The sequence below is a fragment of the Narcine bancroftii genome, chromosome 11, assembly GCF_036971445.1.
Source record: "Narcine bancroftii isolate sNarBan1 chromosome 11, sNarBan1.hap1, whole genome shotgun sequence".
Lineage (NCBI taxonomy): Eukaryota > Metazoa > Chordata > Chondrichthyes > Torpediniformes > Narcinidae > Narcine > Narcine bancroftii.
Genome location: NC_091479.1, coordinates 38,409,203 through 38,428,865, shown reverse-complemented (window position 1 = coordinate 38,428,865; position 19,663 = coordinate 38,409,203). Strand labels below are relative to the sequence as shown.

General features: G+C 46.8%; 1 long non-coding RNA gene across 1 annotated transcript in view; it reads right to left on the bottom strand.

Annotated features, from left to right (window-relative positions):
* Positions 1 to 4,688: 4,688 nt before the first annotated feature.
* Positions 4,689 to 19,663, bottom strand: part of LOC138745265 (uncharacterized) — an 83,038-nt gene continuing 68,063 nt past the window's right edge. Inside the window, exons 2-3 of the long non-coding RNA XR_011346115.1 lie at positions 5,313 to 5,402; positions 4,689 to 4,844 (exon numbers count right to left, since the gene is read on the bottom strand). This is a non-coding gene — a long non-coding RNA (uncharacterized lncRNA). The remainder of the gene's footprint in view (positions 4,845 to 5,312; positions 5,403 to 19,663) is intronic.

Sequence of the window (19,663 nt, the reverse complement as noted above, 5' to 3'; positions counted from 1 at the left end):
CTGGGTAGTGGGGTTACGGTGGCTCTGGGTAGTGGGATTACGGTGGCTCTGGGTAGTGGGGTTACATTGGCTCTGGGTAGTCGGGTTACGGTGACCCTGGGTAGTGGGGTTACGGTGGCTCTGGGAAGTTGGGCTACGGTGATTCTGGGTAGTGGGGATACGGTGCCTCTGTGTAGTGGGGTAATGGTGGCTCTGGGTAGTGGGATTACGGTGGCTCTGGGTAGTGGGGTTACATTGGCTCTGGGTAGTCGGGTTACGGTGACCCTGGGTAGTGGGGTTACGGTGGCTCTGGGAAGTTGGGCTACGGTGATTCTGGGTAGTGGGGATATGGTGCCTCTGTGTAGTGGGGTAATGGTGGCTCTGGGTAGTGGGGTTACGGTGGCACTGGGTGGTGGGGTTACGGCGGCTCTGGGTAGTGGGGTTACGGCGGCTCTAGATGGTGGGGTTACGGCGTTTCTGGGTGGTGGGGTTATGGCAGCTGTAGATGGTGGGGTTAAGACCCCTCTGGGTGGTGGGGTTACGGCGGCTCTGGGTAGTGTGGTTAGAGAGGCTCTGGGTAGAGGGGTTACGGTGGCTCTGGGTTGTGGGATTATGGTAGCTCTGGGTCGTGGGGTTACAGTGGCTCTGGGAAGTGGGGCTACGGTGATTCTGGGTAGTGGGGATACGGTGCCTCTGTGTAGTGGGGTAATGGTGGCTCTGGGTAGTGGGGTTACGGTGGCACTGGGTGGTGGGGTTACGGCGGCTCTGGGTAGTGGGGTTACGGCGGCTCTAGATGGTGGGGTTACGGCGGTTCTGGGTGGTGGGGTTATGGCAGCTCTAGATGGTGGGGTTAAGACCCCTCTGGGTGGTGGGGTTACGGCGGCTCTGGGTAGTGTGGTTAGAGAGACTCTGGGTAGTGGGGTTACGGTGGCTCTGGGTTGTGGGGTTACGGTGGCTCTGGGTAGTGGGATTATAGTAGCTCTGGGTCGTGGGGTTACAGTGGCTCTGGGTATTGGGATTAAGGTGGCTCTGGGTAGTGCAGTTACGGTGTCTCTGGGTAGAGGGGTTACGACGGCTCTGGGTAGTGGGGTTACAGGTGGTTCTGGGTCGTGGGGTTACGGTGGCACTTGGTAATGGGGTTACAGTGGCGCTGGGTCATGGGTGTTACGGTGGCTCTGGGTAGTGGGATTAAGGTGGCTCTGGGTAGTGGGCTTACATTGGCTCTGGGTAGTCGGGTTACGGTGACCCTGGGTAGTGGGGATACGGTGCCTCTGTGTAGTGGGGTAATGGTGGCTCTGGGTAGTGGGGTTACGGCGGCTCTAGATGGTGGGGTTACGGCGGTTCTTGGTGGTGGGGTTATGGCAGCTCTAGATGGTGGGGTTAAGACCCCTCTGGGTGGTGGGGTTACGGCGGCTCTGGCTAGTGGGGTTATGGCGGCTCTGGCTAGTGGGGTTATGGTGGCTCTGGGTTGTGGGGTTATGACGGCTCTGGGTCGTGGGGTTCCGGTGGCTCTGGGTTGTGGGGTTACGCCGGCTCTGGGTTGTGGGGTTACGCCGGCTCTGGGTTGTGGGGTTACAGCGGCTCTGGGTCGTGGGGTTACAGTGGCTCTGGGTCGTGGGGTTACGACGGCTCTGGGTAGTGGGGTTCCGGCTGCTCAGTGTCGTGGAGTTACGGCGGCTCTGGGTCTTGGGGTTATGACGGCCCTTGGTCTTGGGGTTACGTCGGCTCTGGGTAGTGGGGTTGCGGTGGCTCTGGGTAGTGGGGTTACGGTGTCTTTGGGTAGTGGGGTTACGGTGGCTCTGGGTAGTGGGGTTAAGGTGGCTCTTGGTAGTGGTGTTACGGTGGCTCTGGGTACTGGGGGTTACAGTGGCTCTTGGTAGTGGGGTAACGTCTGCTCTGGGTGGTGGGGTTACGGCGGCTGTTGGTCGTGGGGTTACGGCTTCTCTGGGTCGTGGGGTTACGGCGGGTGTGCGTCATGGAGTTACGGCGGCTCTGGGTCTTGGGGGTTAAGGCGGCTCTTGGTAGTGGGATTACGGTGGCTCTGGATAGTAGGGTTATGGTGGCTCTGGGTAGTGGGGTTACGGCGGTTCTGGGTGGTGGGGTTATGGCAGCTCTAGATGGTGGAGTTAAGACCCCTCTGGGTGGTGGGGTTACGGCAGCTCTGGCTAGTGGGGTTACAGCGGCTCTGGGTCGTGGGGTTACGACGGCTCTGGGTCTTGGGGTTCCGGCGGCTCTGTGTCGTGGAGTTACGGCGGCTCTGGGTCTTGGGTTTACGGCGGCACTGGGTCTTGGGGTTACGGTGGCTCTGGGTAGTGGGGTTACAGTGACTCTGGGTAGTGGGGTTACGGTGGCTCTGGGTAGTGGGGTTACGGTGGCTCTGGGTAGTGGGGTTACGGTGTCAGGGTAGTGGGGTTATGGTGGCTCTGGATAGTGGGGTTACGTTGACTCTGGGTAATGGGGTTGCGGTGGCTCTGGGTAGTGGGGTTACGGTGTCTTTGGGTAGTGGGGTTACGGTGGCTCTGGGTAGTGGGGTTAAGGTGGCTCTGGGTAGTGGTGTTACGGTGGCTCTGGGTACTGGGGGTAACAGCGGCTCTTTCTAGTGGGGTTTCGTCGGCTCTGGGTGGTGGGGTTACGGCGGCTGTGGGTCGTGGTGTTATGGCGGCTCTGCGTCGTGGGGTTACAGCGGCTGTGCGTCATGGAGTTACGGCGGCTCTGGGTCTTGGGGGTTAAGGCGGCTCTTGGTAGTGGGATTACGGTGGCTCTGGGTAGTAGGGTTATGGTGGCTCTGGGTAGTGGGGTTACGGCGGTTCTGGGTGGTGGGGTTATGGCAGCTCTAGATGGTGGAGTTAAGACCCCTCTGGGTGGTGGGGTTACGGCAGCTCTGGCTAGTGGGGTTACAGCGGCTCTGGGTCGTGGGGTACGACGGCTCTGGGTCGTGGGGTTCCGGCGGCTCTGTGTCGTGGAGTTACGGCGGCTCTTGCTCTTGGGTTTACGGCGGCTCTGGGTCTTGGGGTTACGGTGGCTCTGGGTAGTGGGGTTACAGTGACTCTGGGTAGTGGGGTTACGGTGGCTCTGGGTAGTGGGGTTACGGTGTCTTTGGGTAATGGGGTTACTGTGGCTCTGGGTAGTGGCTCTGGGTAGTGGTGTTACGGTGGCTCTGGGTACTGGGGGTTACAGCGGCTCTTGGTAGTGGGGTTACGTCGGCTCTGGGTGGTGGGGTTACGGCGGCTGTGGGTCGTGGGGTTACGGCGGCTCTTGGTAGTGGGATTATGGTGGCTTTGGGAGTGGGGTTATGGTGGCTCTGGGTAGTGGGGTTATGGTGGCTCTGGGTAGAGCGGTTACAGTGGCTCTGGGTAGTGGGGTTACGGTGGCTCTGGGTAGTGGCGTTACGGTGACTCCTGGTAGTGGGGTTACGGTGGCTCTGGGTAGTGGGGTTACGGTGTCTCTGGGTAGTGGGGTTACGGTGGCTCTGGTAAGTGGGGTTACGGTGGCTCTGGTTAGTGTGGTTATGGTGGCTCTGGGTACTGGGGGTTACAGCGGCTCTTGGTAGTGGGGTTTCGTCGGCTCTGGGTGGTGGGGTTATGACGGCTGTGGGTCGTGGGGTTACGGCAGCTCTGGGTCATGGGGTTACGGTGGCTCTGGGTAGTGGGGTTATGGTGGCTCTGGGTAATGGGGGTTATGATGGCTCTGGGTAGTGGGTTTACGGTGGCTCTGGGTAGTGGGGCTACGGTGATTCTGGTTGCTGGGGTTATTGTGGCTCATGGTAGTGGCGTTACGGATGTTCTGGGTAGTGGGGTTACGGCGGCTCTGGGTAGTGGGGTTACAGCACCTCTTGGTAGTGGAGTTACGGCGGCTCTGGATAGTGGGGTTACTGCGGATCTGGGAGGTGGGGTTACGGTTCCTCTGGGTAGTGGGGTTACGGTTCCTCTGGGTAGTGGGGTTACGGTGGCTCTGGGTAGTGGGATTACGGTGGCTCTGGGTAGTGGGGTTACGGTGGCTGTGTAGTGGGGTTACGGTGGCTCTGGGTCATGAGTTTACGGTGTCTCTGGGTCGTGGGATTACGGTGGCTCTGGGTCGTGGAGTTACATTGGCTCTGGGCAGTGGGATTAAGGTGGCTCTGGGTAGTGGGGTTACGGTGGCTCTGGGTAGTGGGGGTTAAGGAGACTCTGGTGTAGTGGGGTTAAGGTGATTCTGGGTAGTGGGGATACGGTGGCTCTGAGTAGTGGGGTTACGGTGACTCTGGGTAGTGGGGGTTACGGTGGCTATGGGTAGTGGGTTACGACGGCTATGGGTGGTGGGGTTACAGCGGCTCTGGGTAGTGGGGTTACGGTGGCTCTGTGTAGTTTGGTTATGGTGGCTCTAGGTCGTGAGGTTACGGTGGCACTCGGTAGTGGGGTTACGGTGGCTCTGGGTCGTGGGGTTATGGTGGCACTCAGTCGTGGTGTTACGGTGGCTCTGGGTATTGGGCTTACGGGACTCATTTAAGGACTCTTATATTTGGACTTCAGCGATTGTTTTCCAATGTATTGTACACTTTGTTTACAGTTCTTCATGGGATTAAATGTGTATGTTGTGTACAGTTTTCTTTGACTGCCAATAAGTGGTAATTGTGTCTGTCCAGAGGAAAAATGAATCTCTGAGTTTTTATGTGTGTACTTGTCAATAAATCGGAATCTATATGGCACCATTTGTTCCCAATTGTTCTTTATTTGTTTCGCTGCGTAGGTTGAGTTGGTTCTTTTTGGCATGACCAAGAAGTGGTAACTCTGCCTCGCCTCCAGGAACAAGAATCTCAGGGTTGAATCTGAAGTTGGCCCAAAGGGTCTGTTTCTACGCTGGGAATCTTTATGACTCTGTGAAAAGATCTGAGTGGCGGGAAATAATTTTTTTCAGGGAATGCCACAGTAAAGTCTGGAAATTCAAACTGTGTTTAATTGTAATGATTCAGCAAAAATATGAGGAGAATTAGGATCAGTTGTTGGGAGAGAACAGGGAAGCAGAGCTCAAGTCCCCTCCTTTCCTGTCACAAGGAAATACAAGACCATGAGAGAAGGTCCCACGGACATTGAGCCATGTACACGGTGCACAGTCTTTGTTGGGAAGAGTTGGAGCTGAAGCAGGGGCCCTCAGCAAAGCCACATCTGTCCCCATCTTTATAACCATCCTGACTGGGACTGTTGGAACCCTCCTTATTTGCTCAACAGCATTGAACACAGAATATTCCAGCACAGACCGGCCGTTCATTCCACGATGTTGTGCTGACCGACGTAAACCTTCTCCATAACAATCTAAACCCTCCCCACCTTACACCTGTCACCCTTTATTATCCTTACATCCATCTGCCTGTCAAAGAGTCTTCAATGTCCTGGTTGTCCCAGCCTCGATCACCACCCTCGGCAATGCATTCCAGGCAGTACCACTCTCTGTGTGGACAAACGAAAGAGTCAGATCTCTCTCACATTTCCAAGAGTTAAGATTCAATTTATTGCCATGTAATAAAGACAGTGCAACATTACACAAAATTTGTTTTTCGTCTGCTGTAGGGCAGACAGATTTGACATTGGCAGAAATTGCTTGAAGCACCTCTTTACAGTCAGAGAAAGAGAAGCAAATGAGACCTCCCCAGAGTCACTGAGCGTCCGTCAATTTGGCTCCAACCCTCCCATCGCCCCTGTTACCACACAGAATCTAGTCCAAACCATCAGCAGCTTGAGCTCCAGATCTGAGCCCCCATCATGATGAGGAACCCTTCAGGGACCTCGGCCCCCTCTCTCATCCTGCTTCAGATCCCTGGATCCACTTCGGCCAATCTTGAGCCAGTCTCCTGCAGTCCCGTGAATCCCTCAACTGCACTCGTCAGCAGCTCACAGCCTGAGGAGTTTCCTTCCCTCGAATCGCCCCCACCCCCCCCCCCCCCCCCGCCTGTGGGTTCAACCACAGAACCCCTCTCTGGGCTGCCGCTGTGATCCTGTCCCAGGGGTCACCTCCTCTTCATCTCCTTCTTAAACCGGGTTGGGCTCCCCATTTCCTGGTGCCCTGAGCCAGTCCTCTGCTTCCCCGAAGTCTCTCACCTCTCCTGGCTGCTGCCAATCATAGGCCCTGCTATCCTGGAGGCGGCCCCCACGGCTGCAACATTTTTAAAATAAAACCAGCGTCAGGTCAATTTACAGGTCTTTTAAAGCCTTTCCGGATCCAACAGCATTCAGACTAGATGGTAGGAGCCCACGACGGAGCACTGGGTTTCTGCTCTCCGTGGGTCTGCAGCTCCGCCAGTGCTGCCATGTTCTCCCAGTCCCAGCTCTATGAACAGTCAGGGTACCAAGGCTGTGTGGAGAAGCAGGGGAGTGGGATGGTGGGAGAATGGATCAGTTCATGATGAAATGGTGGAGCGGACTCGATGGTCTGAATGGCCGACCTGCTCCTAGGTCTCATTGTCTCATCTTTTGCAAAGTACAGACATGGTTTTTAAACCAAAACACACAATTTGTAAATCACAGTTTGGGCTTTTTAAATGAAAACTGCCCACATTTCGGCCCTGCAAAGTTGTGGTTTTTGATCCCAAAACACCACACATTTTGTCAAATACAACCTGATCTTTTGGAAAAAAATATTACTGTGCACTTTCCTGCAAAACACAGCACAGGCCCTTTGGCCCTCGATATTGTGCTGACCCATATATTCCAATACAAAACTTTCCCGACCCTGTTTTCTTTATCCATGTGCCTGTCTACGAGTCTCTTAAATCCCCTAATGTTTCAACCTCCACCTCCATTCCAGGCCACCACAACTCTGCTTAAAATAAACTTACCCCTGATGGATCACCGAAATTCCCCTCTCTCCACTGTGGACACACGTCCTCGGGTGTTTGCTATTCCTGCCCTGGGAAACAGGCGTTTGCTGCCCACCCTATCTATGCCTCTCTGAATCTGGGAGACCTCTATTAAGTCTCCTCTGATCCTTCTGCCTCCAAAAAGAAAAGGCCCAGCTTTACTTACCTTGCCTCATCACTTCTTTTCCAATCTGGACAACCTCTTTACAGGAAGGAACAGGTGAATCTTTGGAGAGGCTGCAGAGCAGATGGACCAGGATGTTGTCTGGATTGGAGAATGTGCCTTGTGAGGCAAGGTTCAAAGACCTTGGGCTTCTCCCTTTGAAGTGAAGAATGAGATGGGCCTTGGAAGTCTACAAGATGATGAGGCATAGATCGGGTGGACCACCAGCACCTTCCCCCAGTTTGGGAGAGTAGCAAACACCAGGTAACGTCTGTACACAGTGAGGGGAGGAATGTTTAGGGGAGACATCAGAACCAAACATTGAGAGGAGTGGGTGCCTGGAATGATTGACCTGGGAGGTGGAGGCTGGTACAGTCAGGACATCTAAAAGAGTCTGATGGTCTTAGGCACATGGATGGAAGAAAGTGAGAGGGTGATGAGGAGATGGCTGCAGTTAAAGAAGACAGCTCACTCCCAAACTCCCCACAGCTGAGTGGGAAACACTTGCTTTCAGATCAGATTCGATACAATTTATTGTCATGTAATCAGACAGAAATGTAATATTACACATCATCAGCGACAATATTACAGCAGCAATCATCGGGCATGAACACCACCCAGAACATGCTCTGTTCTCACTGGCACCATCAGGAAAGAAGTCTCGATGCCACAAGCCTCGCACCACCAGGTTCAGAAAGAGCTGCTCCCCCTCCACCATCAGACTCCTCAACTACAAACTGTCACGTGAATCAAAGCTCGCACAACTGGAGGGGGAATAAATGCTTTGATTAGCTTATAACTATGGGAGGATCTCACAGACATCTTCGGAAGGGTTCTCTGTTTAGGCAGGAAAACAGGGTTAGATGGGGCAGAGCCAGGAGGCCGGGCCAGGTATCAGCGCAACACACTACCAGTGAATCCCAGTTCACTGCATTCACCCCTTCTTGTAGAATTTAGGGTCTGTGAATGAAGACAGAGATCATGGGTTCAGAAGAAAAGTTGAAAAATAAACATTTACAAATTTACAGAATTAAGCGATGCGGGGACCTGTAGATCCTGGTGGAGCACCTTAGCACTGGGGGGGGGGGCCTTAGGCTCCTTGGGTCTCCTGGTCCCCTTGTGAGGGAGGAGAGGTGGGCTGGTCCTCTGGCTTAATGGTGGAGGGGGATGCACTTTCCTCCTGATCTGGATCCCCCGAGGCCCTGACTGGGGGCTGTGAGAATGAGCTCCGTGACTTGCAGGGCACCTGAGGCAACAGACCCTTTGATCTGGTGGTTACCAGGGCCTGATGGAGACCGTGTTCTCCCTCCCATCCGGGTATCCACAAAGGCATACGTGGGATTGGTGTGGAGCAGGTTCGCCCTTTCCACCAGGGGGTCGGTTCTTGCTTCTCCTCACGTGCTTCCTGAGAAGGACTGGACCCGGAGTGGTGATCCAGGTTGGGAGTGTTGTTCTCGATGTCGACCTACTTTCCAAATTGAGTAAGAGCTTGTGACGAGTAGTGTTGGTCATGGTACATAGTAGCGACTGGATGGAATGGAGCGCCATAGGGAGGACTTCCTGTTACCCCTCACCAGCAGGTGGCTCGTCACTCATAAAGGATGAATCTAGCTGGGACACCTGAACAGTGCTCTAACAAACCTTTCCCAATTGATCTCCCAAAAACATATCTATATACTCTGTCACACATTGCTGAAGTCCACAATCAGCTCTTTGACGCAGACAGTGGGTGTTATATTGCTTCAGCCAAGATTTCTGTCTCCGTCCTGTGTGCTGACCCATTGACCCTTTTTATACAGTGCACTGCTGTGGTATCATTTGCTAATAAGTGATTGGAAAATGTAATTTCTTAATCAGTCATAGGTGCAAAGAGAATAGAGCAGGAGATGGAATTGGCCACCCTGTGACTCTCCGCTCCTGATTGTGGAGGAGATGAGTTTGCCAATCCGTACTCTTTGGGGTCTGAAGGGAAGGAAATCCAAGTGGTCAAGTCACCTTTATTTATCATTCAAACCATTGCCATTAATATCACAGGAAAGATGAGAGAGGGTTTCTCCAGGAACAAGAAGCATATTGACATAAATCGAAATGAACTATTAAGTCATAAGACAATTTTTTTAAAAACCCACGAAAACAAACCCATGATATACGAGTACACATATGTTCTCGGAATAGAGGAGCCTGATGGCTTGCGGATAAAAGCTGTTACACAATCTGGATGAGTGGGCCCGAACGCTCCTTCCAGATGGAAGAATGGAGACCATTTCCAAGAAGGGTGTGTGAAGTCTTTCACCATATTATTTGCCTTCCACGTGGATCTTGCCTTGTAGATGTCCATCATGGCAGGAAGAGAGACCTCAATGATATTCTCTGCTGATTCCACTATCCTCTGGAGGGTTTTGAGGTCTGAGGTGGTACAGTTTCCAAACCAGAGTGTGATGCAATGGCTCCGAATCCTCTCAATACATCCTCTGTAGGATGTCGTGTGGATGGAGGGTGGGAGATGAACTTTCCTCTGCCTTCAGAGGATGAAGAGATGCTACTGGGCTTTCTCGATAATGGAGCTGGTGTTGAGGACCAGGGGAGATTCTCCACCAAACGCACACCAAGAAACCTGGTCCATTTCACAACCTCAACGGTGGAGCCGTCAGTGGTCAGTGAACAGAGATCCTTCGGGCCTCCCTGAAGTGGACAACCATCTCTTTGGTTTTATTAACATTCAGATATAGACTGTTGGCTCTGCACTAGTCTGTTAGCAACTGCACCTCAACACTGACTCATCATTCTTGCTGATAAGGCCCACCACGGTCGCATCATCAATGGACTTGAGGATATGGTTTGAGCTGAGTCTAGTTGCACAGCCATGGGTCAGCAGAGTAGACACCAATGGACAAGCCCACAGCCCGGGGGAGGTGGGGAGGGGTGATGATCTGGGAAGTCCTGATTGTGACCCAGAATGCTTGAGATCTCCCCCACAGGATGTCAAGAATCTAACTGCAGAGGGAAGTGTTTAGGTCCAGCAGGTTCAACGTCTCCATCAGGTACTGAGGTCTGATTGGGTTGAAGGCTGAAGTGAAGTCAATGAACAGCATTCCAACAGACCTGTGTTTGCTTCCAGATGGGTGAGGCTAAATGGAGGGAGGTGGTGATGGCATAATCCATAGAGCAGTTTGATCAATATACGAATGGCAGGGGGTCCAGTGAGGGGAGCAACAGGAGGTTGATGTGCCCCATGATGAGACTCTCAAAGCACTTCATGATGGTAGATGTAAATGGAGCAGGGCAACCGTCACTGAGGAAAGAACTGATGACTTCTTCGGCCCAGGGATGATGGTGGCGGCTTTGAAGAAGTAGGAACTGTGCCCCTGTAGAAGCACAAGGTTGACTGGTGCTCTTCCGTCTTCTGTCTGGGGGTGGGCTGTGGTCGTTCGGGCACAGGGGTTGTGACCTGGTTCATGGTGGCCTCGTTCTCTCATCGTCCACCACAACACATCGGCATGGGCTGCGACCGTCCTGAGATTTGAGAAGTCCTTGTCTGCTTGCAGGAACGGGATGTCCTCTGGCATTTGTTCGAGGAAGGCTTACTCAAGCATCAGGCAGGGTCTGTGACCTTCTATCAGTGCAAGCATCTCGTCCATCAAGGCCAATTTTATCAATACAGTCATCTGTTCTAGGAATAGGATAACCATCTGTTTTAGTTACTGAATTAACCTTCCTGTAATCTGTACAAAATCTAATAATTCCATCTGGTTTCGGTACCAGAATACAAGAAAAAAAAACCTTCTGAGTTTGAAGGTCTAATAATGTAATTTCTCAACATATATTCCACCTCCTGATCTATGATTTTACTCCTTAATGTATATACTATATAGGTCTGTCCCCCAGGCCATTGAGGTGCATCAGCCTGGCTGCGTGCTGCCGACAGGAGAGTCTAAAGATGCTGAGGAGAAGGGTTTTGAGGGTGATGCACTTGCCCTCCTCAGAGGGATCATGGATCAGATCAGCAACTCTAGCTGCTCTTTCCTTGTTGAGGGCACTCACCATGTGGTAGAACATGGTGGAGTCCGAGGTGATCTGCCGGAGTTGAAGATCCACCTCCACCTGCCTGATCCATGTGCGGGGCCGGTAGGTCCAGAATGGGGGAGCTTCACAGAGAGAGTGCTGATCGCCGAGGAATCCATGTTTTGAGACCAGATGTCATCTGGGCTCTGCAGGTTCACCAATGTAGTGGCCGCTACACACAGAAAACACCACAGGACTTGATGGAATTTCAAGGACAATTGTTTATCTGAATTTGGAGCGCCCCAATTTAAAGCCAACGTGAGTTCTGCCCCACGCAGTGGTGACGTCATTAAGTGGCCCAGGACACAAACTGAGGCCACGAGGCAATAAGCAAGCCCTGACAGCGGTACAAACAGGGCCGGTTCATTCACAGAGATGTGCACCACCACCAAACCTTATTATGAGGATAAGGGGAGTGGAGAACCATCTGTTTCAGGTGTTTGCTGTAGACAGGGTTGAGGAAGTTATCGATCACAAGATTATGGAAACAAAATCTTGTGAGGGTAACCTTAAAGAAACCATGGTTCCTGAGTGCCTATCGAACTCAGCAATTTTGGAAAATTTGGAGGAAAAGTTAGGTCATCTTAAATCACAAGAAACGGATGCAATTGAAGGAATTAATTTTGAAATTTACAAATTTGTTTCCTGATGTGCCAAAAAAAGACATCAGTGATTTATCATGATGTAGATGTGGGAGAAGCAAGTCCCATGAATCAACACCCATATAGTATATACATTAAGGAGTAAAATCATAGATCAGGAGGTGGAATATTACATTATTAATATTAGACCTTCAAATATTAGACCTTCAAATATTAGACCTTCAAATATTAGACCTTCAAACTCAGAAGGTTTTTTTTTCTTGTATTCTGGTACCGAAACCAGATGGAATTATTCGGTTCTGTTCAGATTACAGGAAGGTTAATTCAGTAACTAAAACAGATGCTTATCCTATTCCAAGAACAGATGACTGTATTGATAAAATTGGCAAAGCTAAATTTCTTACTAAGTTGGATTTGTTGAAAGCTTACTGGTGTCTGTCTTTAACTGGGAGAGGAAAGAATATTTCGGCTTTTGTAACTCCATCTGGTTTATATGAGTATAATGTGTTACCTTTTGGCATGAAAAATGCCCCTGCTACATTCCAAAGGATGATTAATTTGGTAATCCAAGGGTTAACTCATACAGATGCTTATATTGACAAAGGGGGTGATGTGGCCATCTTGGGTCTGTCCTCAGGGTGCACTGGGATCTGGTGATATCTGCACACCAGGTAAACCTTGGAGAAAGCCCTCACACCATGCAGGTTGGCCGTAAAGTTCTGGATGTGAGGGATGGGGTAACGGTCAGGAATGGTTGCCTCGTTGAGTCGTCGACAGTCTCCGCAAGGACGCCAGCCGCCGGAGACTCACTAACCTGACAGGTTGACACTGTGGAATCCTTGATGAAATTGAAACTTAAATGCGAATTTCCTTAACTACTTTCTGGTTTCTGGTTGAAAAGTACATATTTCAACTTCTTTAACTGTTTTACATGTGCTATTAATATTTAAACATGACAGTTCATAGATGTCAAAACAATGTTTAATCAATTCCCAAAAAAGCATTTATTTTAATGTTTGTAGTTTCATTATAGCATTTATATTAGGCTTTTTTAAAATGGAAATGTGGATGTGAATTTCCTGATGTACATTTGTTTTCTTGAAGAAAAATCATTTTACATGTGTTGTTAATTTATACACAACACAGTTCATAGCTTGTGAAAACAAAGATTAAACATTTCCCAAAATGCCATTTATTTTAGTGTTTGTAGTTCCTTTCCATTTTAACATCCCAATTTTATACTCTGAGACTCAAGAACTTTACAGGTTGACACTGTGGAGTTCACTTCCATAAAAATGTCACACCTTGAAACTCATTCACATCACCAGGTCACACTGTGAAAATTACTCACATCCCAAGTTTACACTGTGGGACGCACTCACATAACATTTACAATGTGGGATTCACTAAGTCAACAAGATTATACTGTGCAAATCTCTCACATACCAAGTTTACACTGTGGGACTCACTCACATAACATTTACAATGTGGGATTCACTAAGTCAACAAGATTATACTGTGCAAATCTCTCACATAACAAGTTTACACTGTGGGACTCATTCACATTACATTTACAATGTGGGATTCATAAAGAAGACATGATTACACTGTGGGACTCACTAACATAAAGTTTACAATATGGGATTCACAAAGAAAACATGATTATTCTTTGGAACTCACTCACATCACAAGGTTACACTGTGGAACTCACTAACAAAACATTTTCAATGTCGAACTCCAATGAGAAAACAAGGTCAAAAGGTGGGACTCACTCACTTACAAGGTTAGACGGCGGGTAAAAATCACATCACATGTTCATTCTGATGAATTCATTCAAATAACAAAGTTACATTGTGGAATCCCCCTCAATAAGAAAGATAAACTGGAAGAGTCATGTAATGGAGTAGGGGCCGGTAGGAGAATACCAGCCCTCTCCAGAAAAAAAGGAAATAAGTGAAGAAAAAGCAAAGCCCCTGTCTTGGGTAAACTTATACCTCTCATTTTGTTCATTTTAGATTGGTCACAGTGTTTGAGCCACCGAAAGAAAATAGACAAACACACACCGAGAACAGTTCAGTTTATACAAATGTTTATTACTAATTCAAAAGCTGATTTCACACTACAATATGCAAGCCCTTCCCAACTATACTTATCAATGCCTGGGCTGGTCCCAAATGCCGAAGCGAGGCTACAACTGCACACTTGTAGTAGGTTGTCAGGGCGCCGGTAGCAGCTTCTCCACCTCCCCCGACCGGGACGTTGCTTGGACTCAGGCTGTTCTTCCTTCTTGACAAGGGGTGTTCCCACCCCTCGGAGAGTCTAAACTTAAGCAGCAGGACCACAGGCTTATATACCCCAAAAACAATTAATCATGCGCCTCCTCCTTCTAACATTTGTCAGTCAAAATCAAAACTGAACATTATATTCTACAATTTAGAAGATTAATTATTATGGAACCAGGATGTTATGATTTCCTCGTTTATCTCGTAGATAAAAAGACTTATTAAAACTTCTCGAGCAAGACAGGTTGTGACCAATTCGTCAATTTCAGAGTGTTGCATTTGACAACTGCTTTCCCTGGGCCTCACAGTGGAATTCCATTTCAAAGTCTATCTTCAGATAAATCCCCATGGCTGAGTTTAATTACATTTGCTAGTTCTGAAAGTAAGGTGACCTGCATGTGGACCCAGTGTCGTCAGTTCCATATAAGCAAAAAGCATCTGTGTACATGGTTTTAGTCCTCCATTACAGCCCCAGACACACAAATCATAACAAATAAAAAATAAAGGTTTGGAGAAAATGGCTCCTCAGAAAGAAAAGCCAAAACAACAGGAAGAAAAGAATAAAGACGCCAGAAGAGAAAGTGAAGGCCTTACCTGCACGAAAAAGCAGGGACCCGCCGTGGAAAGAGGAGCCCGCTCCCCGAGGTGAGTGGAGACCCCGCAGGGTCGTGACCCACCAACTGTGGGACTGCAAAAATGGCTCACGGAGCCAAATAGGGGTGCACCACTGCGGATGCACGAAGAATCGTGCATGCGCGATGTGCATGACAAGGAGAATACTGACGGGAGGGGGACCAGCTGTGGAGTTAAACTCCACAGCACCAACAGCTGTGAGATGCCCGACAGCAGGGCTCCCAGTCGGAAGATAAAGAAAGCAAATGGAAAGGGAGGGATCTGAAAGAAAAAAGGAAGCAAGAGACACAACAGATAAACAGCCCAGAAGAAGAGGACCAACATCAAGAAACCATGGAAAAAAACCCAACAAACTGAGACAAGCAGCTCATCCAGAAAGTCCAAAGAGATACAGATACAAGGAAGAGAAATAGAAGACACAAACCCAAGAGCAGACACAGAAGAAGAAGAAGGAGAACACCAAGCTCTGCACAGAGGAATAGGAGGTAAAATGAATGGAGAGTACATAAAGAAAAATTATTTTTCAAGAACAAATGAAAGCATTAAAAGAATGGCTGACACTAGAATTTAGTGAAATGAAAAGTACAGAAGAAAAAGTGAGTAGAATAGAGCTGGTCATAACAGATGTAGGGAAAGGATCAGATAATGTGGAAGAACGTGTAATGGTGGTAAAAATGGAAGTGAACAACCTAAAAAGAAAATTGGAAGAAAGTGACAAAAAAGTTAAAGAAACACAGGAGTTGTTAGCCCAGAAGTTGGATATAATGGAAAACTATAGTAGGTGAAACAATATAAAGATAGTGGGCCTTAAGGAAGATGAAGGTGGCAAAGATATGAAAGAATTTATAAAAGAATGGATCCCAAAGGTCCTGGGAATGCCAGAAATGCAGGAAGGAATGGAAATAGAAAGCACACACAGAACATTAGCCCCGAAACCACAGTCACAACAAAAAACAAGATCCGTTTTAGTAAAATTCCTGAGATACATGACAAGAGAAAATATATTGAAGAAGGCAATGAATAAAATTAGAGAAGACTAAAAACCACTGGAATACAAAGGTCAATTTTTTTTCTACCCACACATAAGTTTGGAGCTCCTAAAGAAGAGGAAGGAGTTTAATGCAGCAAAATTGATCCTATGGTAGAAAGGCTTTAAATTTATGTTAAGATATCCAGCGGTGCTTAAAATAGTTACCCGGGGCAGCAAAATGGACTGTTCTCGGATCCGGAGAATGCACGAGAATTTGCAGAACACCAGCAAGACAGATAGAAAGATGAAGAGATGTAACAAGAACAAAGAATGACGGTAAACTATATATGAAGATGTAAAAATAATGTATAAATAAGAACTAAAGGAGGGAAGAAAAGGGAAGTCAGGGAGTAGGGGGAAAGAAAAGAGGAGGAGTTAACAAATAAATAAATAAAACATAAAAAGAAAAAGAGAAGAAACGAGTAGGAGCTTTGTTATAATGTGAAGATAAAAGTCTTTTCTGGAGGGGGTTGGGTGGGAGAGAATAACAGTTACTGCGAAATCAGTTGACACTTGCGAACGGGTTCGCAGTCCGAATGGAGAGGGAAGTTGTGGTTGCCCAGCAAGGGACAAGGGGTGACTCAGAGATGGTGGACAGTTGGGTTTAAGGGAATTATAGATGTGGGAATGGTGGAAATATTTTATGTTTTAGAAGTGTTGTCATTCAGTGCATTCAAAAAAAGAAAACTGAGAAATGGAAATGGGGAAAAGGTGGTGGTGAGGAGGCGGAAATGAGATGTAAACAAAGTATTAGATGGCTATGTTGAACTATATGACTATAAATATTAATGGAATACATAACCAAATCAAAAGGAAGAGGATATTAAATTTACTGAAAAAATAGATATAGCATTCGTGCAGGAAACACATCTAACTGAAGTGGAACAGAAGAGATGAAGGAGAGAGTGGGTAGGACATGTAACAGCACCATCATATTAATTCAAAAGCCAGAGGTGTAGCTATATTAATCAATAAAAATGTACCAATCAAAATAGAAGAGGAAATGATAGATCCAGCAGGGAGATATTTAATGATAAAATGTCAGATATATTCAGAACTCTGGAATTTGGTCAATATCTATGCACCTAATGAAGAGGATCAAAAGTTTATGCAAAATATTTTTTTGAAGATTGTAAAAACACAGGGGAATATATTGATAGGAGGGGACTTTAACCTTAATTTGGATTCAAAGATGGATAAAACTGGACAAAAGACTAGCAGAAAGTACAAAGTAGCCAAATTTATGGTTAAATCAATGCAGGAAATGCAACTTTTGGATCTATGGAGGAAGCAACACCCAAAGGAGAAGGAATACTCATATTATTCGAGTAGACATAAAACATACTCAAGGATTGACCTGTTCCTGTTGTCAGCCCATATCCAAGGGAGAGTTAGGATAATGGAATATAAAGCTAGATTGTTATCTGAACGCTCACCCCTGTTATTAGCATTAGAACTGGAGGACATCCCAACAAGAACATATAGATGGAGATTAAACTCCATGCTACTTAAAAGACAGGGTTTTAGAGAATTTATTGAGCGCCAAATTAAAATGTACTTTGAAATAAATATGGAATCAGTGAAAGACAAATTTATATTATGGGATGCAATGAAAGCCTTCATCAGAGAGCAGATAATAAGTTATGTAACTAAGATGAAAAAGGACTACAATCGGGAAATAGAACAGCTGGAAAGGGAAATAGTAAGTACAGAAAAAGATCTAGCATCAAGGGGAGATACAACAAAAAGAAGAGAATTGCCAGACAAAAAAAAATATGAAACACTACAAATGTATAAGGTGGAGAAGAACATAATGAAAATAAAGCAGAAGTATTACGAGTGAGGAGAAAAAATGCACAAAATACTAGCTTGGCAGCTTAAAACAGAACAAGCTAAAAGAACGGTTTTGGCATCAAGGAAAAAAGACAAAAAAAATTACATAAAACCCAACAGAGATCAATGAAAACTTTAAGGAATTCTAGGAGGAATTATACTGAACTGAGATTGAAGGAAAAGAAGACAAAATAGATGAGTTTCTCGCTAAAATTGAACTACCAAAATTGCAAGAAGAGGAAAACAATCATAGCTCAAAAAACAATTTGAAAAGATGAATTAACTATTTCCATGCACCCTCCCCCTTAACGTCTATTTTTCTAAATCCACTCCATGATCGAAACATCTCCACTTAACCCAACCCACATTTCTTCTCCCATTCAAAGCACTCAGTAATACACCAAGGCAGTAAAATAAAATCTCAATGCTGGAAATACTCAGCAGGTCATCTACTGGAAAAATAATCGGAGTTAAAAACTTCAGGTTGATAACCTTTCACTGGGATTCAGAAAGATGATCAAATAAACCTGATTCTATTTGCTGTGAAAAAGAAGAGGGGAAATAACAAAATGAATAGATGGGATGAAAAGCCCGAGCAGCAGAAATGGCAGTGGTGCTGGATGAGTGGAGTCGACTGGTTGATCAGCACCTCTGTCTGGATGGAGGGGGAAAGGATACACAAGACAAACATGATGCCGTCACTGTGAGGTTCAATACGACAGCTGCAGAGAATCTGAAATGAAGGAATGGTGAAAATACTTGTTTTTGGATCAATGTGACAAAATTTGACCTGACAAAAGAAAACAAAATTGCGTTGCACTGCCAGAACTCTCTTGATCAAGGGACACAATAAAATAGTCCAGAAGCCAACATTATAAAATTGAACAGCCAAGTTATGCAAATTGGCAGGAAGAGATAAAACGGAGTTACATAATTCCATGAAAGTGGTGTCACAGGAGGGAGTCACGTGATGGAGTAGAGACTGGTCAGGGAATTCCAGCCCTCTCCGGAAAAGTTGAAAAAAAACACACAAAACACAACGGTACAAGAATAAAAATTAAAACAAAGTAAAAGTAAAGGTGAGAAGAAAATGGCAGCGAAGAGAGAAAAGTCGAAAGCAACGGGAAGAAGAGAAGATGAAAGAACGTCGGAAGAAGAAGGTGAAGGCCTTACCTGTCCGAGGAGGCCCGCCGCGGAGAGAGAAGTCCGCTCCCTAAGGTCGGTGGAAGTCCCAAGCTCGGGACTACAAAAATGGCTCGCGGAGCCGAGTAAAACTGCGCAACCGCACATGCGCGATGCGCATGAAAAAAAAAACACACTAACAGGAGGGGGGAACAGCTGCGGAGTCGATCTCCACAGCTGAGAGTGACAGCTGCAACACAGCAACAGGAAGAGAACATAGAAAATAACAACAACATGAAAGAAGAGAGCAAAAAGAAAACAAGGAAACAATAGATGGCCAACCCAGAGGAAGAAGAAGAAGAACAAAGAGAAATGGAAGAAGAAGGGAAAGGCAGGACAATGGATATATCTTTTTTTAAAGAATATATGGAATCAGTGAAAGAATGGCAATTACAAGAATTTAATGAGATAAAAAGAAGAATTAAGAGTGCAGAAGAAAAAATGAATAAAATAGAAATGGTCATATCAGAGATAGGAAAAAGAGTGGAAAATGTGGAAGAACGAGAAATAATCGTAGAAATGGAAGTAGAGGACAAAAGATAAATTAGAAGAATCTAATAAAAAAGTTAAAGAGGCACATGAGCTGTTAGCTCAGAAGATAGATATAATGGAAAACTATAATAGAAGAAATAATATAAAGATAGTGGGCCTTAAGGAAGATGAAGAAGGCAAGAATATGAGAGAATTTATAAAAGATTGGATCCCCAGGGTCCTAGGACGACCAGAATTACAGGAAGAAATGGAAATAGAGAGGGCACATAGAACACTAGCCCCGAAACCACAACCGCAGCAAAAACCAAGATCCATTTTAGTAAAATTCTTAAGATATACAACAAGAGAAAATATATTGGAGAAAGCAATGAAGAAAATAAGAGAAGACAAAAAGCCACTGGAATACAAAGGTCAATTTTTTTTTTCTATCCAGACATAAGTTTTGAACTCCTGAAGAAGAGGAAGGAGTTCAATACAGCAAAAACGATCCTATGGAAAAAAGGATATAAATTTATGTTAAAGTACCCAGAGGTACTTGAAATAGTTATTCCAGGGCAACAAAACAGACTATTCTCG